This window comes from Coffea arabica, chromosome 3e (genome assembly GCF_036785885.1).
Source record: "Coffea arabica cultivar ET-39 chromosome 3e, Coffea Arabica ET-39 HiFi, whole genome shotgun sequence".
Taxonomy (NCBI): Eukaryota; Viridiplantae; Streptophyta; class Magnoliopsida; order Gentianales; family Rubiaceae; genus Coffea; species Coffea arabica.
The window spans coordinates 31,390,875-31,415,251 of NC_092315.1; positions in this window are offsets into that span (position 1 = coordinate 31,390,875).

Below are 24,377 nucleotides of genomic sequence, written 5' to 3' on the forward strand. Positions count from 1 at the left end.
CACCGTTTTCTCTCGGGTTTGATACACTCATACACTAATTCTCCAAGATACTTCCTTTAACTCTATAATTATTCACTCTTAGTAATCTAGTATTAATTTCTCAAATCTCCACTTAGTTGTACTGGCACGATTATCAAGAAACTATGGACATGCACGCGGTAAAAGCTTAATTTGAACTCACTCACCTCTAATCCCTCAATTAACTTTTTTTAGTCTACTATTGATCATCCTTTATTCTCCAATATAATTGCACTCTCGGATCGAATATTATCTCAAAAAATGTGTATCGCTATTCCTTTACTAAACTAGTCGCAGAAAAATTTAATTTGCTAACAAAACATTTTAAAAATATCAATGAGATATTGTTCCATGTAAATGATTTAAAATGATTGAAATAAATTATTCAAAATAAACGGGTGAATAAATAATTAAATAAGCCAGTAAAACGAAATAAAAGTAAGTAAAATAAAATAAAAATTCGGGTCCTCACATCATTTATGTAGGGAATGGTTGTAATTCTGGAAAAATCAAGTCATAGATGATTGCAAGCAATAGAGTAACTCACCATGGAGGAAGTATTTCTTTTACTTGTGCTTTTTCTTTTCACACATTGAGGATTATATGCATTTTAAGTGTGGGGGAAGGTTTATTACCTTCTTAATTGTGGTGATTTGAGAGGAAAATGGTTGAATTTTCAATATTTTCCACATTTTCACCAAACTTTTGTCCATTTTCAAAGAATTTCCGTGACCATTAGTAGTCAAATCTCCCTTTGAAGTGAAATTGATGTGTTTTAAATATCTTATTTCTTATTTGACTTGGAAATAGTTCTTATATGATCAGGATTTTTGCTATGAAGAAAGTATATCTTGTAAAGTAGAAATAATTATGCATTGAATTTTGCATCCTTAATAAGTTTCTTATCTTGACTGAATTTCATAAATTGAGTGATAAGTATGGTCAATAATTGCATTACTGTTTCTATGATCAATCTATATGAGGGAAGTTTCTAGAAAAAAAAAGAGAAAGAAAAAAAGAAAAGAAAAAAAAGAAGTAGAAGAAAAAGAAAGAAAAAGTGAGAAAAAGGAAAAAAAAAATAAATGTTTACTCCAATGATTCTTCAAACTTAGTAACCAGGAGTTTTTATCTACAAATATCAACTTTCGTGTAAACGTCTCTTAAATTATGATTATGCAAAAGCAACTCTAGTTAGCGATGAAGTTGAGTAACTGGAGGTTTTCATCTACCAATGTCAATCTTTATATCAAAAGACATCATCACAACTTCAAAAAAACTACTTGTTATGTATTGAATAAACCCCTCTTTTGAATAATAAAGGTAATTGTAGACACCAAAATTTTAGTTTTTTTATTTATTTATTTTAGGTGATTTTTGTTTGTTTATTTATTTTTATTTTTATTATTATTTCTTTCTTAGTTTATCTATCCTCATTTTGTTAAAAATTGTTTTGTTTTAATAATTAATCCACTGAAAAAGAAAAGAAAAAATCATCAATCAAACACAAAAAAAACCACAAAAATCAAAATAAAAAAAAATGTTAGCATTTTTGTTTTTATCTTTATATTCCTAGTTTTAATCATTTCATTCGATTTTATTTAAATTGTTATTTTTGTTTATTTTGTTTTATTTCCATTTTATTAATTAACTGAGTTATTGCAAAGAAAAGAAAATTAGAAAAGGAAAGGAAAAACAAAAATCATGTACAGGAAAAGAAAAAGGAGAGAAAGAGAGCCGGTTCCACTCATTTTATTTCTTGCTCAAATTTCTGGACACCTGACCATCCGACTCATCAAGAAATATCAGTACAAAAAGCCATCTAATGGCTTAATAATCACCGAAAAAGGCAGAAAAACATGCACCATTGATCCTAGGTTCTAGGGATATTCGGTGCCTATAAAAGCAAGAGAAAGAGGTTGGCGGCTGAGGGGGAGAGTCGGGGACGGCTGAGGAAAGAAAACAGAGAAGGGTTCTTAAAGACGGCTGAGTGATAGGAGGGAGAAAAATCTGGGGGGGAGAGATGACGGCTGAGGTTTGAGAGATAGAAAAATCAAGAGAGCATCGAGTGACTGCGGGAAAAAGGGAACGGCTAGGGAGGAGTAGAGTTGGCGGCTGTGGGGAGAGCAAAAGAAAGAAAAAACCAGCAAAGGAAGTTGAGAAAGGAAGAAACTAGAACAGGGGGGGCAACCTGTGGGCGGCTGAGTGAAAGAAAGGCTGAGGGAGAGTGAAAGAGAGAGGGGATAGAATCTGGATGGCGGAGGTTTTAGAAAAACCAACAAAAGACTGGGCGGCTGATGAAAAAGGAGGAGCTTGACCGAATAGAATAGAAAACTGGAGAGCTTGGGGGCAGTAGAAAGCCAAGAGAGGGTCAAATGAAGAAAAATGAGGAAGCTTGCTGAAAGTTCATCACCAGGCGGACGAATCAGCCTCGTTCGTGGCTATTTCCGAGCAATTCCTTAGTTTTTAAAGCGAGTAATCTTCCTCTGCACTCTCTGTGGACGTCAGGCAACAACTTATGTTCAGTGACCACTCTTTAAAAACACCTCCAACCTGGCCAGATTGGTGCTCCAAGTTGCGGGTTCTTCAATGTTGAAAGTTTTCCGACGGAAGTTCTCGACAGCGTCTCCAGAATCAGCGTGGCCTTTGGGGTGATTTCCACGTTCATTTCATTCTGCCAGAACTCTGAGGTAACGGTAATTTCTCTCCTTGTTGCTTTGGCGAGATTTTTCATGAGAATCCAAGTCTGTGGAACGTGAATCTTGGGCTATCTTTGCTGCTGGTTTGGCTTCATGATTATTATCATGTTTTGCTTCTTGATGTTTCCCTGGTTTTTTTTTGTGTCTTTTTAGTGTTAGATAAAGGTGCCTAAGTTCAGGATCTTGTTTTGTTTGGAATTGGTTTTGTGTAATCTTTGGGTTGTTGAGCTACGGAAGTTATGAGAAGTAGTAGTATGAAGTTGCAGGAGGAAAACCAGCGAATAAGATGAACCCTTGACTAGGCTGCTGAAATTGCTAGAAAATGCACATCTTTGGCCCCTCTTTACCCTAGTTTTCATTGGTTGCATGTTCCATTGTGTATTCATGAAGAATATAATGCATGTTGAGGTTGCAAGTTTACTAAGTTTGTTGATGAGATGCTAAGTTATAGAACCCAGTACAAAATACAAAGGGTCTCTGCGTAAAGATATGCATGCTCATCCGCAAGTTTTCTTCATTTCGCACCTCTGCTGCATTCTTTTTTTATTTGGGCTTTGTACTTGTGAATTTAATGGAGCGAGGTAGATACGAATATATGTAAATGCTGAAGATGGCCATTTTGTTGCTGGTTTTTTTTTGTTGTTGAATGTTCAGTGCGCATTGTATCATATCTAGATGGATTGTGTTTGTGTCCTTTGATTAAAGGTGATGCTTTGTTGTTTATGGTAGCTATAGCAGAAATTTTCCAGAATTGCATGGTCCCATTCTAAGTCTTTTGGTTCGGTTTAGATGCCAAACTTTGAGTTGTTGTGTATCGAGTACTAGAATGAAAAGGATAAGCCTGCTGTGTTTAGAAGGCACGCAGCTTCCTTTTTGCTTGCAAAGCCGAGAAGAAAAATGAATAAAGGGGGCAAGTTTGAGCCATGCAACTTGTTTTTTCTGGTTTTGTTTGCTTTGGTTAAAAGCAATGCATCTGGATTTAGGCTCTGTCAGTTGCACACTGGTGTTGTTTTCCGTTGCTCCCATTTCATTTCCTCCTATACGTGGTTCTGTCCAAAAAGCTGTATTCATCCTCACGCTTTGCTGCTGTTCTTTTTGCCGCAGCAGCCCACCAAAAAACTGGTTTTAGTCATCTAGTTTACTAATTAAGCTTTGTGGCTAATGATCAACGATGAAGTTGCACGCTTTAATTCGAAACTATGAATGTTTTGGTGTGTATGCCGCGTGGGTTGAAGCTGCCAGTTTGCAGCAAGGAAAAACATTTGCAGAAGGCTTCAAGAGTTTGCGAAAGTTTGTTGCAGAAAGTTTGTTTCATTCGTAGAGTTTGCATGCATGGGATTTTCATAAGAATTGCACTCCAGCCCCCCAAGTCTCCCTTTGTTTCACTATGGCCAAAATTAATTAATTGGACCCCTCAAACCTTTTTAATTTTTGCAATTAAGTCACTACTTGTTTTAATTCTTACATGGGTTGTTCACCTTCCTTTAAATGCCTTGGATTGATTCAATTTCGTGTTCATTTCCATTTCATGTGATTATTCATTAATTAAAGTGGTACCTTGACAATTTTATTGTTTTGGAGGGTAAATAAGTAATTGCACCTTATTCGGGTATCAACTCAAGGAAGGTACACTCTGTCCTTTATTCTTGACTTTATTTGACCTTATGTGCCTTATGTGACTTTATGTGCTCAATTGCATGCCATTTGAATGCTTTCATTTTATTTATTTATTTATTCGCTTTATTTGTTTTAATTTAGTATTTTTATTTTATTTTAGTTCAATTTTTGATCATTTGAAAGGCACTAGAATGCCACAATTGTAATAGTTAGGCTATTATATCATTTCATTTAATTCCTTCCCTCTTAGATTGTAGTAGGCGTCCCCCCCGAATATAATAGTTAGGGTTTTATTTGTTTTACTTGCATTGTGTGACTTGCATGCGTATGTGCTATGTGTTTAATCGCTTTCTTAGGTTTTTGGCATCTAGATATGCATGCTTATGTGTTATGTGAATTACGTGCTCACATGTCTACTTGTTTTAATTATGCACATTACTTATATATGTGTATGATGGATGCAAATGCATGTAACCGTGGCTAGTCCAATGCTAGTCATGGTTGTCCCCTCGAGCTCTTGCAAGTCCAATGCTTGTGAGAGAGCTTAGATGTGGGCTAGTCCAACGCTAGCCCTTAGGAGCCCTTCGCGCGTTAGATCATGTTTTGGATGACTACACTTCATCTCATGCATATTTTTCACCTTTTAGGGTTTTTTATCATTTTGTATGATATTCCCCTTATACGTATATCCCTTATCCCTAATTTCCCTATATATATATACTCTTTTGTATGAAACATGACATTAGACTTGCATTTCATATAGGCATTAGAACTAGGTTAGTTCATTTGCTTGATTAGATTAGGGAATACCCCTTGGATATGGGATATGGACGAGTTTGGCTTTCTAACCTTAGCACGCTTGTATTCCCTCTATTAAAGGGAAAATTGAGTCACGAACACCCGAGATGATGCATTCTTTTAAGACATGTATATTTCTATAATTATTTTATTATTTTCCTTTTCTTGGAGTCTCATACTTTTGCATCATTCGTGACCTCTCCAAAGAGTCATTATTGGACATCACAATTAATGTGATTGGCACCATTCAAGTTTTGAAGAGAAATTTTGCCCCCCGATACCCCCTAGGTCTAGGGTTTTGCATTCATATAGTATATCCGAATGTGATAAATCTTTTGGTTAAAAATAAGAAAATCCTTAACTAAATCACGCAACTAGCCTTGGTTAGGTCGAAGGGGTGCCTTGGTTTTTTATTCTTGCCTTCCCCTTCGTCAAATGTGACTCCTGAACCTTTTTCGTTGGTTTACGTAGACAAGGAGTCGTTTAAAAAGGGTTTCTTCCTACCTTTTTCCTTTAAAAAATTCATTTTTAGGTGACTTGGTACACCTTAACTCTATACCAAGTGGCGACTCCATTTTTCATTCAATAAACCCTTTTTAAACTATATTTTGGGTCGAATCGTCGCATTTTCAAGTCCCATTTAGACCCATATTTTTCTTCATTTTCTTTGTAAATAAAAAATTCACTTTTCAAACCATTTATTCATTTTTCTTATAAAAAATGGGGCGCGACAGCTGGCGACTCCACTGGGGACTTAGAGAGTCCAAGCATTTGATTTAGTCGATTATTTTCTTCTTTTAACCTTCTTATCTATTGCATTTGGATGTTTAGGATTGCATTTTTCCTTTCTTAAGATTTTTACATTTCGCGCGTATCAACTCACTTCCTCACACATTCGCCTACGTTTAACTTGATGGATGGTTTATTTATGTGATTCCGTGCCTTGCATTGCATTTGGGTGGGGGGATATTTCCCTAGAGCCTTGCGTTGGTTCTTGATCCCTCCCCTCCAAACGAGCACTAGCATACGTGCATACGCTTTAATTTTGTACCCTTTATTTATTTTCTTTTAGTGGCTTGTCACGCCACTCCACCCTATTAGGATTTTAGGCGACTCACTTGGACTTGTGATCGCGACACGATGTGTGCGTAACTTGATCCAAGGGGTCACTCAATCTTCCATTTTAAACTTTGGGTTCATAGCCTTTAGCTTTTAGTGGAAGGTTGAGGATTTTTGATAGATTCACTCATGACATGTAGCCGTGACACGATGTGTGCGTAGCAATGTCTGGGGAATCGCTCGAGCCACCGACAAAGAACCTTGGGATTGATGACCCTTGGTTTCCAAGTCTGAAAGCTCGGGGACCTAAAACCTATCGAGTCTAGATGCATTAGTGAGCCAATATCTCGTGCATCCATGATAGCTTGCCTAGGGTAGAGTTTGCCTTACCCTATTAGGGACACTATTCACAAGGGGAGGGATCCAACCCCTCTTTTCCTTTTATTGCTTTATCTCTTTGTATTGCCTTGCTACAATGTGTTATTTGTATTTATCTGATTGAACTAACTTTTCTTGGTTTTGTGTCTCCATTGCATTCCTAAACCCTAGCAAATAAGAGGTCTGGCATGACCTTCTTTTAGAACCTACCCTTGTAGATAGGCTATTGCACGTTTAAGAAATTTCGGTATATTTCGTTCATAAATTAATAATGCTATATCATTTTAGGCTTACCCTGGCAAATAAAGGGTCCCTTAGGTCAGGTTTCATTTCGAATTGCATATTTTACTGCTTTAATAAATTGGCATCACGCATAAACCATAGAAAGGGAATGCCATTTAGGGGATCCCACGTTAGGAATAAACCGCCCTGTGTCTCGGATATTTAATCCAAGGAGACTTGCACGTTTATATTTTTGTACCATCCAAAGGGGTAGTGCACAAGGTAAGGTAGGATCCGATCCTTTCCATGACCCTGGGGCGATCTTTGGTACATTAGAATGTGAGCATCTAACGATCATTCTTTGGCCATTTTTAACATATTTGGTAAAAATCCCTTGCTTAAAGGACATTAATTTGAAGAAATTTGCAAATAATTCCTCATTGTTGAGATGGTAAACTTATTGAGGCCAAATCTTGATTGTAGGAGGCTCATAGGCTAATGCATCGCAATGCATTTTTTAAAACTACCAAAGGGGAGATAATTCCATCGATTTTTGAATAAACCATCATTTCCATTCATTTGATCAAATTCATCTAATCTATTTGGTCAATTCATTCATTTTTAGAACAATTCGGTCAATTTTGAATAAATCATCAATTTCAATTCATTTGACCAATTTACCCTTTTTAGGGTGATCTAGTCAATTTTGAATAAATCATCCGATCCATTTGACCAATTTACCTATTTTTAGGGCAATTCGGTCGATTTTGAATAAATCATCATTTCACTTAATCAATTGATTTCATTCACTTCATTTGATTAGTTTAATTCATTTTTAGGGTTATCCATTCAATTTTGAATAAATAATCAAATTTCATGCAATGCATTTGACCCTTTTACCCTTTTAAGGTAATCTAGTCAATTTTGAATAAATTATCAATTTCATCCTATCCTTTTGGTCCGCTTATTCCTTTTTAGGGTTTAAGTCTAAAATTCACTGAATAAATTAGTCGAGGCATTGCAATCCTTTCAAGAGTAAGCTCTCTTTCACATATCGTGTGTGGATCAAAGTAAACAATCCATTCGGACTTTGTCCTCATTGTTTAGGACGAATGTTTCTTTTCACTCCAAATTGGCCAAATTTTTCAAATCATTTTTCACTCAATCAATTGATCGGATTCATCAGGTATTGTATGGTGCCTACCCTAGAGGATTGCATTTTCATGCTAGGCCTACCCTTGGCATGAAAGGGTTCCCCCATAGGACATGCATACCGATTTTATAGTCTTGCTTACTAACTCTGGTTATTTTTCTTTTATTTTTCCCCCTTCCCCTGCATTCATAAAAAAATAAATAAAAAAAATGTTTCAATAAGGTGAAAATATTTTTCTATATCTGATAACAATTTTTTATGTAATAAAGTTTGAAAATTACAAGTATTATTTGATTCTTGGGCAGGCCTTGCAATGAAAACGTGAAGGGGGGTCTATCTGGAAGCGTTAGATTAAAGCCTCTAAGAGATTTCATAATTGTTTTTCAAAGGAAAATTCTGTATATTTGACTTGTTAATACATTTTTGTGCCAAAAGAAAAGGAGACCAAAAGTGTATATACGTGGAGCTCTTTAGAAGTTTTCTATTCTCATTTGTATTATAATTGAACGAAAAATTTTGTTTTAAACTTTTTCAGCAATAAAGTTTGTAAACAATTATTGTTTTGTATATATTCATGTACATTTCATTCTTTATTCTTGCTCATTAGAGATTTCATGATGAATTTTAAGAAAATAAGACCAAATTGAGATTTTTTCAACTTCTAACCTGAAAATTCACAAGTGTATGCTTTCTAAATTCTTTGCGTGCACTAGATTGGTGATCCGAACTGTACAATAAGAGTGCTCAAAATTAAAAAAAGATCACTCGAAAGACCCAAGGAGATACATTTTTCTCCTTCACTGTACAATTCCTATTTTTGCCCGCCTCTATTTAACCCCAAATAAAAATTAGTCACATTGATTGATAAATTGTAATTTGGGCCAACTTTTGCTTGAAAATGTTCATTGTGTCTAATCTAGTTCAATCCACACCTAAGTGAAAGCAAAAATGTGCATTATTCTTATTTGTTTGGAAAATTTGGAATGATACTTCGAGCATTCGTTTCTCTACTTATACAGATTTTATCATTTGCTCTCACATTTGAGCCTTTGAAAGAATAATTTTCGTTTCAAATAAGTACCTTGATGATCACTACCCTACATTGGAAAATTTTCAAATATCAAAAAGGGGAATGGATTCTCAATGACCATTTCGTTACTTTGGTTGTCATGAGGTGTAAGAATGATACTTTGGCCATCGTTTCTACAACCTAAACACCATTTACCCCTTGCGTCCTCATTTGAGCCAAAATAGGTGGTTCTTTTCGAATACACTTATGATCGCACCCCACATTGGGGAAGGAGATTGAGGAATTTTGCAAGAAAAAATACTAAATTAAAAAAGGGGAAAAGGAATCGCAAATTGGGAAAATTTGATTCTACCTGAGTTTCAATTCTGAAAAAAAAAGAAGGGAAAAAAACAGAAAAAAAAAGAAGAAAAGAGGAAAAAGGACGAGTTTTGTCCGACGGATCACTTATGGATGAACAAGAATCTTCCTCAGTCAATTAATTCAGATACATGCAAGAAATTTCGCATTAATGAAAGTTTCCTTTCAGGGTCAATGTGAGGAATGGAATGAAAGTCAGGCCGTCTTCCTTTCCAATCAAACATTTTATCCCTAGTTATCCCTTTTGAACCTTCAGAATAAGCTATTTCGTTTGGCAAACCCCTGAGAATCGCAAACCCCACACTGGGACAAGTTTGAGTTGAAAAGGAAAAAGTTTTAAGAAGTGAAAAAGTGATAATGCAACGAAATCAAAAGACAAAAGAAGAAAAGAGCACCTCAGTTCAAAAATAAATTGGGGCAAATTTTGTGAAAGTTCAAAAGAATGACAGAAGGCCGAAAAATCAAAAGAAGAAAGAAAATGAAAGAGAAAAAGCCTCAATTGAGCATAAACTGGGGCAAATTCTGATTTAGCCCTAAAATAGGGTTGGCGCAACAATGCGATTTCGGATTTTTCAAACCGCTTTTGAAATCCGCTTTCAAGCCTTAACTTTTCTAAGCACCCCACCTGACCCCATTACAAAAGCCGAAAATAGGGGTGACATACTATTTGCTTTCACTAAGATGTGATGTTGAATAGATTACATACCAGTGGGCACAAGAATAAAACAGATCCTAACCTCCCATTTTCCTTAGTCACCTCAAAATCAGAAATAATACCCACTTAATGGGTCCTGAAAGATGAGCTAACAGGAAGTAGTGATCCATTACCTCAAGCATCAATGCTAAAGTAAGGAAGGAATCATTTGTAATTTGGTATTATTTCGAGAAATTCATCATGGAATTTTCTGTTAGGAAACATAGTTTCTTACAATGTTCAAATAAATGGAGAGTCATCCAAACAAATTTTTGCAATTAAATGGGTCCACACTGGGACAAATTTTCATTTAAGAGATTCTGCAAAATGGGCCCATACTGGGGCAAATTTTTAGTTGTGAGATTTCGTGAAATAAGCCCACACTGGGGCAGATTTTGTAACACATTTGAGGATTTCGTCCAAGAATTAAATAATACATTTTTTTAAATCAATCACGCTACTCTTTTCATGAAATTCAAGTGCATGTCATACTTTGGTAAGCCCCCTGTGCAGGTATTTATAGTTGAAATCGACGAAAGAGTATCTGGTGATGTGGAAGGCCGATGCCGAAGAAAGAGAAGAAAGAAGGGAAAATGGCCTTACACTGGGGCAAATTATTTTTGAAAGATTCTCTAGAAAAATCAGAAAAAGTCAAAAATAAAAAAAAATGAATGAAAAATCAAGTTTAACTTCTTCTGATCTTTTTGAAAATCACGTTGGGCCTGGACTTGGTGCCGCCAACATCACTTTATCACGTTGGACCTGGACTTGGTGCCGCCAACATCACAAACATCACGTTGGGCCTGGATTTGGTGCCGCCAACATCACTTTATCACGTTGGGTCTGGACTTTGTGCCGCCAACATCACGTTGGGCCTGGATTTCGTGCCGCCAACCTTACAAAGATTACGTTGGGCCTGGACTTGGTGCCGCCAACATCGTAAAGTTCACGTTGGGCCTGGATTTTGTGCCGCCAACCTCACAAAGATCGCCGCCAACATCGTAAAGTTCACGTTGGGCCTGAATTTCGTGCCGCCAACCTCATAAACATCACGTTGGGCCTGGATTTCGTGCCGCCAACTTCACAAAGACCACGTTGGGCCTGGATTTCGTGCCGCCAACTTCACAAAGACCACGTTGGGCCTGGATTTCGTGCCGCCAACTTCACAAACATCACGTTGGGCCTGGTTTTCGTGCCACCAACTTCACAAACATCACATTGGGCCTGGATTTTGTGCCGCCAACATTACCAACATCACGTTGGGCCTAGATTTTGTGCCGCCAACTTCATAAACATCATGTTGGGTTTGGATTTTGTACCACCAATTAAGGCAGGCTCGGGTTTAATCCCACTGACCAATTCATCATACTGGGACAAATCTTTGGATAATTTTTCAAGCCAGCCTTATACAATTTCTTCATACATACCAGCATTTCTTTCACACTGCCACTAGCCGTTGGGTCAGTCCCACTAGTGAGCATTTCTTTTCACTGCCACTAGCCGTTGGGTCAGTCCCACTAGTGCGCATTTCTTTTATTCGGCCACTAGCCGTTGAGTCAGTCCCACTAGTGAGCATTTCATTTTGCACGGCCACTAAATATGGGTCAGTCCCACTAGTGAGCACATCAAATTTTGTTCGGGTCAGTAGTCTCGATTTTAATTTCATGTTGGGGTTAGTCCCCTCGGGTCAGTCCCGATTTAATTTCATGTTGGGGTCAGTCCCGATTTTAATTTCATGTTGGAGTCAGTCCCCTCGGGTCAGTCCCGATTTTAAATTTCATGTTGGGGTCAGCCCCCTCGGGTCAGTCCCGATTTTAAAATTTTGTTAAAGGGGTCAGTCCCCATTTCAGAAAGCGTCAATCATTCGAGTTGTTCGTAGCCGAATAACAGGTGAGTATTTGGTGTCTACTTCTTTGTCTTAAGTTTTTCCAAAACTCAGACAAAGAGGGGCAAACTGTAGACACCAAAATTTTAGTTTTTTTATTTATTTATTTTAGGTGATTTTTGTTTGTTTATTTATTTTTATTTTTATTATTATTTCTTTCTTAGTTTATCTATCCTCATTTTGTTAAAAATTGTTTTGTTTTAATAATTAATCCACTGAAAAAGAAAAGAAAAATCATCAATCAAACACAAAAAAAACCACAAAAATCAAAATAAAAAAAAAATGTTAGCATTTTTGTTTTTATCTTTTTATTCCTAGTTTTAATCATTTCATTCAATTTTATTTAAATTATTATTTTTGTTTATTTTGTTTTATTTCCATTTTATTAATTAACTGAGTTATTGCAAAGAAAAGAAAATTAGAAAAGGAAAGGAAAAACAAAAATCATGTACAGGAAAAGAAAAAGGAGAGAAAGAGAGCCGGTTCCACTCATTTTATTTCTTGCTCAAATTTCTGGACACCTGACCATCCGACTCATCAAGAAATATCAGTACAAAAAGCCATCTAATGGCTTAATAATCACTGAAAAAGGCAGAAAAATATGCACCATTGATCCTAGGTTCTAGGGATATTCGGTGCCTATAAAAGCAAGAGAAAGAGGTTGGCGGCTGAGGGGGAGAGTCGGGGACGGCTGAGGAAAGAAAACAGAGAAGGGTTCTTAAGGACGGCTGAGTGATAGGAGGGAGAAAAATCTAGGGGGGAGAGATGACGGCTGAGGTTTGAGAGATAGAAAAATCAAGAGAGCATCGAGTGACTGCGGGAAAAAGGGAACGGCTAGGGAGGAGTAGAGTTGGCGGCTGTGGGGAGAGCAAAAGAAAGAAAAAACCAGCAAAGGAAGTTGAGAAAGGAAGAAACTAGAACAGGGGGGGCAACCTGTGGGCGGCTGAGTGAAAGAAAGGCTGAGAGAGACTGAAAGAGAGAGGGGATAGAATCTGGATGGCGGAGGTTTTAGAAAAAGCAACAAAAGACTGGACGGCTGATGAAAAATGAGGAGCTTGACTGAACAGAAGAGAAAACTGGAGAGCTTGGGGGCAGTAGAAAGCCAAGAGAGGGTCAAATGAAGAAAAATGCGGAAGCTTGCTGAAAGTTCATCACCAGGCGGACGAATCAGCCTCGTTCGTGGCTATTTCCGAGCAATTCCTTAGTTTTTAAAGCGAGTAATCTTCCTCTGCACTCTCTGTGGACGTCAGGCAACAACTTATGTTCAGTGACCACTCTTTAAAAACACCTCCAACCTGGCCAGATTGGTGCTCCAAGTTGCGGGTTCTTCAATGTTGAAAGTTTTCCGACGGAAGTTCTCGACAGCGTCTCTAGAATCAGCGTGGCCTTTGGGGTGATTTCCACGTTCATTTCATTCTGCCAGGACTCTGAGGTAACGGTAATTTCTCTCCTTGTTGCTTTGGCGAGATTTTTCATGAGAATCCAAGTCTGTGGAACGTGAATCTTGGGCTATCTTTGCTGCTGGTTTGGCTTCATGATTATTATCATGTTTTGCTTCTTGATGTTTCCCTGGTTTTGTTTTGTGTCTTTTTAGTGTTAGATAAAGGTGGCTGAGTTCAGGATCTTGTTTTGTTTGGAATTGGTTTTGTGTAATCTTTGGGTTGTTGAGCTACGGAAGTTATGAGAAGTAGTAGTATGAAGTTGCAGGAGGAAAACCAGCGAATAAGATGAATCCTTGACTAGGCTGCTGAAATTGCTAGAAAATGCACATCTTTGGCCCCTCTTTACCCTAGTTTTCATTGGTTGCATGTTCCATTGTGTATTCATGAAGAATATAATGCATGTTGAGATTGCAAGTTTACTAAGTTTGTTGATGAGATGCTAAGTTATAGAACCCAGTACAAAATAAAAAGGGTCTCTGCGTAAAGATATGCATGCTCATCCGCAAGTTTTCTTCATTTCGCACCTCTGCTGCATTCTTTTTTTATTTGGGCTTTGTACTTGTGAATTTAATGGAGCGAGGTAGATACGAATATATATGTAAATGCTGAAGATGGCCATTTTGTTGCTGGTTTTTTTTTGTTGTTGAATGTTCAGTGCACATTGTATCATATCTAGATGGATTGTGTTTGTGTTCTTTGATTAAAGGTGATGCTTTGTTGTTTATGGTAGCTATAGCAGAAATTTTCCAGAATTGCATGGTCCCATTCTAAGTCTTTTGGTTCGGTTTAGATGCCAAACTTTGAGTTGTTGTGTATCGAGTACTAGAATGAAAAGGATAAGCCTGCTGTGTTTAGAAGGCACGCAGCTTCCTTTTTGCTTGCAAAGCCGAGAAGAAAAATGAATAAAGGGGGCAAGTTTGAGCCATGTAACTTGTTTTTTCTGGTTTTGTTTGCTTTGGTTAAAAGCAATGCATCTGGATTTAGGCTCTGTCAGTTGCACACTGGTGTTGTTTTCCGTTGCTCCCATTTCATTTCCTCCTATACATGGTTCTGTCCAAAAAGCTGTACTTCATCCTCACGCTTTGCTGCTGTTCTTTTTGCCGCAGCAGCCCACCAAAAAACTGGTTTTAGTCATCTAGTTTACTAATTAAGCTTTGTGCCTAAATGATCAATGATGAAGTTGCACGCTTTAATTCGAAACTATGAATGTTTTGGTGTGTATGCCGCGTGGGTTGAAGCTGCCAGTTTGCAGCAAGGAAAAACATTTGCAGAAGGCTTCAAGAGTTTGCGAAAGTTTGTTGCAGAAAGTTTGTTTCATTCGTAGAGTTTGCATGCATGGGATTTTCATAAGAATTGCACTCCGGCCCCCCAAGTCTCCCTTTGTTTCACTATGGCCAAAATTAATTAATTGGACCCCTCAAACCTTTTTAATTTTTGCAATTAAGTCACTACTTGTTTTAATTCTTACATGGGTTGTTCACCTTCCTTTAAATGCCTTGGATTGATTCAATTTCGTGTTCATTTCCATTTCATGTGATTATTCATTAATTAAAGTGGTACCTTGACAATTTTATTGTTTTGGAGGGTAAATAAGTAATTGCACCCTATTCGGGCATCAACTCAAGGGAGGTACACTCTGTCCTTTATTCTTGACTTTATTTGACCTTATGTGACTTATGTGACTTTATGTACTCAATTGCATGCCATTTGAATGCTTTCATTTTATTTATTTATTTATTCGCTTTATTTGTTTTAATTTAGTATTTTTAGTTTATTTTAGTTCAATTTTTGATCATTTGAAAGGCACTAGAATGCCACAATTGTAATAGTTAGGCTATTATATCATTTCATTTAATTCCTTCCCTCTTAGATTGTAGTAGGCGTCCCCCCCGAATGTAATAGTTAGGGTTTTATTTGTTTTACTTGCATGCGTATGTGCTATGTGTTTAATCGCTTTCTTAGGTTTTTGGCATCTAGATATGCATGCTTATGTGTTATGTGAATTACGTGCTCACATGTCTACTTGTTTTAATTATGCACATTACTTATATATGTGTATGATGGATGCAAATGCATGTAACCGTGGCTAGTCCAATGCTAGTCATGGTTGTCCCCTCGAGCTCTTGCAAGTCCAATGCTTGTGAGAGAGCTTAGATATGGGCTAGTCCAACGCTAGCCCTTAGGCGCCCTTCGCGCGTTAGATCATGTTTTGTATGACTACACTTCATCTCATGCATATTTTTCACCTTTTAGGGCTTTTTATCATTTTGTATGATATTCCCCTTATACGTATATCCCTTATCCCTAATTTTCCTATATATATATATACCCTTTTGTATGAAACATGACATTAGACTTGCATTTCATATAGGCATTAGAACTAGGTTAGTTCATTTGTTTGATTAGATTAGGGAATACCCCTTGGATATGGGATATGGACGAGTTTGGCTTTCTAGCCTTAGCACGCTTGTATTCCCTCTATTAAAGGAAAAATTGAGTCACGAACATTAGTCCCCCGTACCCGACATGATGCATTCTTTTAAGACATGTATATTTCTATAATTATTTTATTCTTTTCCTTTTCTTGGAGTCTCATACTTTTGCATCATTCGTGACCTCTCCAAAGAGTCATTATTGGACATCACAATTAATGTGATTGGCACCATTCAAGCTTTGAAGAGAAATTTTGCCCCCCGATACCTCCTAGGTCAAGGGTTTTGCATTCATATAGTACATCCGAATGTGATAAATCTTTTGGTTAAAAATAAGAAAATCCTTGACTAAATCACGCAACTATCCTTGGTTAGGTCGAAGGGGTGCCTTGGATTTTTATCCTTGCCTTCCCCTTCGTCAAATGTGACTCCCGAACCTTTTTCGTTGGTTTACGTAGACAATGAGTCGTTTAAAAAGGGTTTCTTCCTACCTTTTTCCTTTAAAAAATTCATTTTTAGGTGACTTGGTACACCTTAACTCTATACCAAGTGGCGACTCCATTTTTCATTCAATAAACCCTTTTTAAACTATATTTTGGGTCGAATCGTTGCATTTTCAAGTCCCATTTAGACCCATATTTTTCTTCATTTTCTTTGTAAATAAAAAATTCACTTTTCAAACCATTTATTCATTTTTCTTATAAAAAATGGGGCGCGACAGTAATCATGGAAGTTGTATACCTTGAATTGATCATATGGGTTGCTTAAAAATGAAATTGAGTTGAGGGAAGGGAATGAGTTGAACAAGTCTTAATTCTTGATATAATTGTCTCTCCTTTACACTGTAAAATGACTGTTTATGGTGGAATGAATGGTTGTATAATGGAAATTTACTTTGTTATTGACGAAATGAATTTGAAAGAAACATGAGCACAAAGGGATATATTTGAACTATTGTGATGGTTTGTAATTCTTAATTGCTTGAGTACAAGCAATAGTTCAAGTATGAGGGAGTTTGATTAGCATTTATTTGCCTATTTCTAGTTAAGTTTTAGTTACATTTTTTATGTGTTTTAAGTTAAAATGGAAGAATTGAATTCCTTTATAAATTACTTTTCATACAAGTAGTGTATCTTAACCAAAACATGCAAAAGTGTGGGTTAATATGCAAATTTGTGTTGTTTTTGTAGGTTTTTGTATCTTTTGAATTGATTCAATTCAAGAAGAGTCTGACAGATTTGATATATCATGGTATTTTGGCAATATCTTGAGTTAAAAGTATTGGACTAAGATGATTCTTGAACCATTTTGAAGTTAAGACATAATTCCACAATTCTTGTGAAAACATCAAAATCCAGTTCATTGATCTTCCTAGTCAAAAAGTCGAAATGCAATCGAGAAAATTTCTATCAAAAGCTGAAAGAAAGCAACGACCATTCAGGGGTCTTTTGGTCATTTCCCAGCCTACGGAGACTCAAATGAGATGGTTCTTGATGTATTGGAAAGCCAACTCAAAGAGCCACAACTTTCATGTTTTGTGAAAGAGTTAATTTGTCTTCTATCATTAAAAAAAAATGTAGTCGAAATTGGTCCAAAAATAGAGCAAAGTTGATATTGGAGCAGAAAGTGCAAAACTGAAGACGAAGAAAAACTGTGAGGCAATCTACGAGGTGATCCATCTTGCGGATCCATTAGAAACAGCTACAACTTGATTCTACAACTTGCACACCTTTCATAGTACTTTATGGGTCAATTTTTCTTATAAAATCCAAATGGAACCAGCTAATTTTGAATTGAAAAAGTGAAGAACAACTTTATGACCAGATTATGAGCACATTTTCTCATCAAAAAACATCTATAAATACCTTTGTATCTCATTCATTTGAGCATTATTTTTAGCAAGAGATAGCACTTTGTTGTGTGAAGTAGAGAAGAGTAGAAGTAGAGATAGAAGTAGTTTAACTCTAGTTTCATATTGAGAGTTTCTTTTTTAGTTGAAGAACTTTGAGAGGAAGGTGAAAACACTCTTGAACCAAGTTTATTTGAGAGATAAACTTGCAAGGGAATTCAAGGATTCAAGCTTCAAGATAATGAATAAGAATTTTTCATCCTAAACTCGTCTCTTGTTCTTAATTGCCATTCTTTGTTATAAGTTTGTTTCATGCTTATATGTTCTTCATATGATGTCCAGCTAAGTTTTTTCATATCCTACGTGAAGATAAACTTGCTATAGTTTTGATTTGAAGTAGTTAGGGAATGATTATACTTTTTCATGATTTGTTAATTTGAGAACTTGTACTTATGTTTTATAGTTGTTCGGCCATCAACTATGAATGATTTGATAATTGTTGAACAATGAAAGTTGCCTTCAAATAGATCTAAGTTCTTAAACATTAGCCTTATTCTCACGAAAGTAGTGAATAATAGTTGGTTAGATTCACACAATAACTTCATTAAGCTTATTTAACTTGTTTCTTATCTTTTCTCTGTAAACATAGGTGAAGGATGATTCAAGGAGTTACAGGGATTGGCGAAAGCAATTTCTAGAGAAATTAGTCAAGACGATTTCTCTTAAGAATGTCCATTAGCAAAAAGCAAGGACATCCATTTGGAAGTTATTCCCTGACAATTCATGGAAGCATAAGTATAATCACCTTAACTAATTTCTAATCTTGATATAACAAGAGATTCTAATCCCTAGGATCCTCTCACTTAATCTTTAAGCAATTTTAATCCAACTTGTATTTACTTTTATTTATTTTCTTGCAACATACTGCTTATATGGTTGGTTTTACCACCTAATGGCCGATTTTATATTTATTTTTATGTCATATGGCCGGTTGTACCACCAAACGTAACATCTTCCATGGCCGATTTACTGCCTAATTAATTTTCTTTGCTTTTACTTCCTTAAAATTTGATAGTTTAGATAATAAAGCAAGTAATTAAACTCAAGTGATTGCTACAATCTATGTCACTGTGGGATCGATACCTATCATCCCTATACTCAATAAATAAACCATGACTTGCAGAAATAAGGTAATAAGATTTTAAAATATAGTGAGTGAAAAGTCCCATCAGGTATTATCTGTGTGCTTAGGTACCTCCCACCCGAATTGGTGTGGTACATGCATCCGCTCAGAGAACCAATTATAGCATCCGCTCAAAGCTCACGAGTTAAACATATTCACGTACAATTACCAATCATATGTATTCATGTAATAAGTATCACGTAATTAAAAGAAAGAGAGGGCGAGGGCGACAAAGTACACCCTCGCCTCGGCAAGTTTACGTATCATGATGTGTGCACGGACCTTAGCCCAAGTAATGATCCAGTTCGAGTTCCATTGGACCCAGTCACACGTGCACGGGCCAAGCGCTTCAAGGAGTCTCTTCAAGCTCTTGTGCGAAATGTTCAAGACCAACAAGGAGTCCATCGGGATATTGAAGGCTTGGAAGGCGATAATCAAATTGTCTACATGATGATCCAAGCCCACGAAGAGAGCCCATGAAGGGTTGGTCGACTAGGCCCTAGACCTTAATGTTAGGTTCAGTTGTTTAGAGTTGGGTTAGATTAGTTTATTTGAGTCATGGGTCGGCCCCCCTTGTCCAAGAAGTGGCCGACCTTCCTTATCTAGTTTCTTAGGGTTTCATTAGCCCCTTAGCCTATATAAAGGCTCACTATGTACGGTTAACGGGTACATAATTTTCATAATAAAATTCTGATTTGTTTCTCTTCAATTATTGAGAGCATTCGATCCTTTACTTGCTTTTGGCAAGGGTTCTTGAAAAATCTCGCGAAGGTCCTTGATTGTTCTACCGACCTATCCATTAGAGTAATCACCTATGTTAGAGTCATCGTTCTACTACCCTTCAACCAATTCGTGTCATTCGTTTTGGTTTTAGGTCCCGCAAACCAAGCGTTGGACAACCTCGCTAAATCCTTGGGCAAGCGTGCTACGTGTCTCGAAACGAATTGATCGAGATCCGTATCAGTTGGCTTCAGAGCTTGGGTGGAGGTACCTTTCGTTATATCCTTATTTTTTGTAGTTGTGTCGTAGGGTTTTTGTGTTTTGTCCACTGCCTTGTTAATAAAAAAAAATGACACTGTTCACGTTACTGTTCATCCGAACCCAAAATCTGTTGGTGTGTTATCCTTTTTGTGTTTGTGTTTAGTTTGTCGATAATTTCTGTCCAAAATTTGCCGTAAGATTGTGTTCCCAAATCTGTTTTGGTCGTTAATCATCACTTGAGCAACAAGAAAACAAGTGGGGCGGCGGCTAGGGTTTCATTTGCGCTAGGGTTTCTTTGTTTCAAATCCGTCCAAGTATTGCTTGCTTTATCCAAGTTGTTTAATAAATTTTCCAAACTGATTTTTGGTAAAACTAGTTGGTGGTTTGTGAATCTTGAGAGAATCTACAAGATTTAAGAGTTTCTTGAATTTCTTGATCCTTATCGTGAAGTTCTTGAAAATCTTGATAAGTGTCTTGCTAGTTCTTGAAGGGTTGTGGTTGTGCATTGGAGCGAATTGAGGGACTGACCAGATTTTGATCTTGACCCATTCGGCCAAGTGTTTGTGGCATTTGTTAAGTCAAAAAAAAATAGAAACAAAAAAAAAAAGAAAAGAGAATCTGATTGGCAAGATACAAAGAAAACAAGAGAGGAAAGTGAATTTTATTGCCCAAAACAGTCTCTTACATCTTGCTTCCAATCCAAAACAGAAAATTAAGCAAAGGAAAAAGAAAAGTACGCAAAAGTTTTGACCTACCTCTTCTTGAGATTCTTGATCACCTTGTGTCTTGGAAACTTGTACCACCCTTCAAATAAACATCTTTTTATACTCTCTTGCTGTGGTGAAGGGCTTCCTTGGTTTGGGAGTAAAATTCTTGGGAAATTCTTGAGCAGCCCGTTGGGGGGAAGCTTGAGTGACATTGCTTGCATCTCCTTGACACGCCATCTTCTTGCCTTGACCAATAGCCAAATTATCTTGAGCACTAAGACCAGAAATTTTGAATTGCACTTGTGATACGAACCAAGAGACACCATTGCGAATTATTCGAGTTCCCCTAGGATCCGTGACTCGGGCACAAGCTAAGAAGATGAGGGAGGAACTCCAAGGGCTTGTTAGTGAGATACAAGGCCAAGAAATTGTCCCCAAGGTCATTGAGGGACTTGAGCATGAAGGAATGAAGGTCATCCATGTAGTGCATGTCAAAGAGAACCATGCGTGACCCTTCTCTAGTCACATTTGCTGTTTTAGTTAAGTCATTGTAATAAGGGCTTAATGGTCCAGAGCCTTGCTTTATTTACCTAAGGGATGACCTCATAAGGTTCGGTCAAGCCCACAATTCTTAAGGGCTTAATGGTCCATAGCTTTGCTTTATTTACCTAAGGGATGACCTCATAAGGTTCGGTCAAGCCCACAATTTTTAGTCTTATGGAAATAGTCAAACCTACAATTCTTAGTCTTAGTCAAGCCCACAATTCTAGACTAGTTCCACATTATTTAGTTTTTCATCTCTATGTAAGGCTATAAATAGCCCACACTTCCAATGGTTTTAGGCATTCAATCAATAAATCAGATTTTCAGAGTTTTCTTGGTTTCTCCAAGGCTTCTTGAATACCTTAGAATTTCTCTAGTCGTGACTTATCAATCTAGAATCGCACTAGGTTGTGGCGTCTTCTACCATTATACCAAGGTTCGTTAACCACGTGATTAACGGGTTGAGGTCATCTGCTCCAAACTTGGTGTCCTCTTGTCGATCCTGAAGCTAATCTTTTACAGGTTTCGTCACAAGGTTGGCGACGTTCGTATCAGTTGGTAATCAGAGCTAGTTAAGAGGTATCACGTTATATCCCTTTATTTTTTTCCTTTTCGAGTCAAGTTGTCCAAAATTCTGTTTTCGTGTTCTAAGTTTGCTATCTGCAATTTTCAGATTTTTTACATCGTGTTCTTGCGTTATTTTTCCAGATTTGTCGCATCATAAACTTGCGTCTAGTTGTTGTTGATTGCTGTGGTTAGCCTTGTTTGGTTCAGCCTTTTTTTTGTATCTTATTCTTGATTCTTTGTTTGTGTTTGTGTCTTGTTTCTATCCTATTATATCCATTTAATTTCAGTCTTTTGTTCTATTTGATCATCCGAGGTTACTGTTCATCCGAAAAAAATCAGTTTGTAGCAAGGGTTTTTAGAGTCCTATCTAGTTGTTACCTTGTGTTCTTGTTGTTTACATACAAAAAAAAATATAGCTGGCTGACATTACAAAATTCTTGAAAATCTGTCTTGATCAAAACTTGGGTTTCTTGAAGTTCTTGATTGTTTAAAACCACAATCTTAAAGTTCTTGGAACTTTAGTTGGGATTCTTGAAAGCCTCCAGAATTGACCATTGATAAGAAGAACATTCAGCCATGAAATTTGACTCTTGAAAGCCAGCCTTCCTAAGCCACGAAATCTGAGTTGAATTTTCCAACCTATTCAGAGTCAAATTTTTCAACCCGTTCAAGTCAAATTTTTGTTCCCAAAAATAACCAAATCAGTTCCAATCTTGATCTTGACCTTAGAATTTGTGGGAACCAGCAAATAGGAAGACTAATCCTTGTTTCCAAAGGATTAAGGAAGAAAAGTCAGCCTTGGGTTTCCAAAACAGTCCCACCGCAACACAAATTCCTTTTCCATTCGGATTTCATCTTTGCAACCGTTGGTGAATTTCTGTCCAATCATTAATTCTGAAAATTTTCGTGCATCATTAGGTCAATTTTAAGTGTTATTTTGAATCCTCTAAGTGTCCATTTACCTTCCAAAACACTGACCAGAAATGCAGCAACCAGCAGCTCAAAATTCCAGTTTTGGGTAAAGTTTTGTCTAGGATCCTTAAAATTCAACTTTGAGTCATTCATTAAGTCGTGGTCAGTCCCTTCATCTTTTGTTCTTTTTTCGTTCAAAGTACTACCATCTTGTGACCCTGGTTGGTAAGTCGATCCACACTAGAAGGAGTTCTAACTTCTTCAAGGAGTTGACCGAGGAGCCTTGAAAGCGATTCGGTAATTAAACCTTCATGAGTCCATTTTTGTTCTTTCATTCCAGGTAAAGCCCCCTTGAAGTATCAACTAATGGAGGAGGAACAATATTAGACAACTCGTTCCTTTTCTTTTTTTTTTTTACAATTAAAAATAGTAAGTTTCGAATCTAATTTGTATATTAAAAAGATTACCATATATAACACAAAATTTCTCCACCGATTCCTTCTAGTCGAGCCTCTCGGTCTGTCATTATTCCTCGAGAAGTAGAAATAATTACAATCCCCATCCCACCTAAAATTCGAGGAATTCGTTGAGAGTTAGCATAAATTCGTAGACCGGGTCGACTGATCCGTTTTAAATTTAAAATATTTCTATGGGGCCCTTTCCTGTTCCTTCTATGTCGCAGCGTTAAAACCAAAAAATATTTGTTGTTTTCTCGATGTTTTCTCGCATTTTCAATAAAACCTTCTCGTAAAAGTATTTTAACGATATTTTCGGTAATATTAGTAGATGTTATTCGAACCACTCTTTTTTTATCCATATCAGCATTTCGTATAGAGGTTATTATCTCAGCAACAGTGTCCCTACCCATGATTAACTATAATTGTTAGTGACTCAAAATTTGATATAATCAACATGCTTTTCTTTTTTTTTACTTAATTTGTTTGTTTATGAGTAATTAATAAAGGTATATACGTGAGATACAATCTATTTCTTAATCTATTTCTTTCAAATACCCCGCTTTAAACATATCACGATCTTATAATACCTCGGGAGCTAATGAGACTATTTTAGTAAAATTTAATTGTCTCAACTCCCGGGCGATCGCGCCAAAAATTCGAGTTCCTTTTGGATTTCCTTCTTGGTCAATAACAACTGCAGCGTTGTCATCATATCGTATTATCATACCATTGTCACGTTTGAGTTCTTTACAGGTACGCACAATTACAGTTCTGACGACTTCTGACCTTTCTAGGGGCATATTTGGTACTGCTTCTTTGATCACAGCAACAATAACATCACCAATATGAGCATATCGACGATTGCTAGCTCCTATGATTCGAATACACATCATGATACGTTCCTCGATCAACACGTTTCGAGACACGTAGCACGTTTGCCCAAGGATCTAGCGAGGATGTCCAACGCTTGGAATTGCGGGATCTAGAACCAAACGGACGACACGATTTGATTCAAGACGGTAGACGACACTCCGATGAAGGTGAATACTCCAGGGGAATAGGTCGGTAGAACAATCTAGGACAGGACGCAAGACTGCTCAAAACCCTTGCCAAAGAAAGTAAAGGGGTCGAATCTCTCTCTCAAGAAGAATCGAAAATATGCAAAACTTTATTGATAAAACGTCTCCCTTTATGCTTACAAAGGAAGCCTTTATATAGGCAAAACTAACGAAACCCTAATATCGCAAGGCTAGAGGGTCGGCCACTCTTTGGACAAGGTGGGCCGACCCATGGACTCAATAAAAATGGCCTAGTGGTTCGGCCATCCTTAGACAAAGGTGGGCCGAATCCATGGCTAACAAAAGGACTAATCTAAACTTAAGACTCCTAACACTAA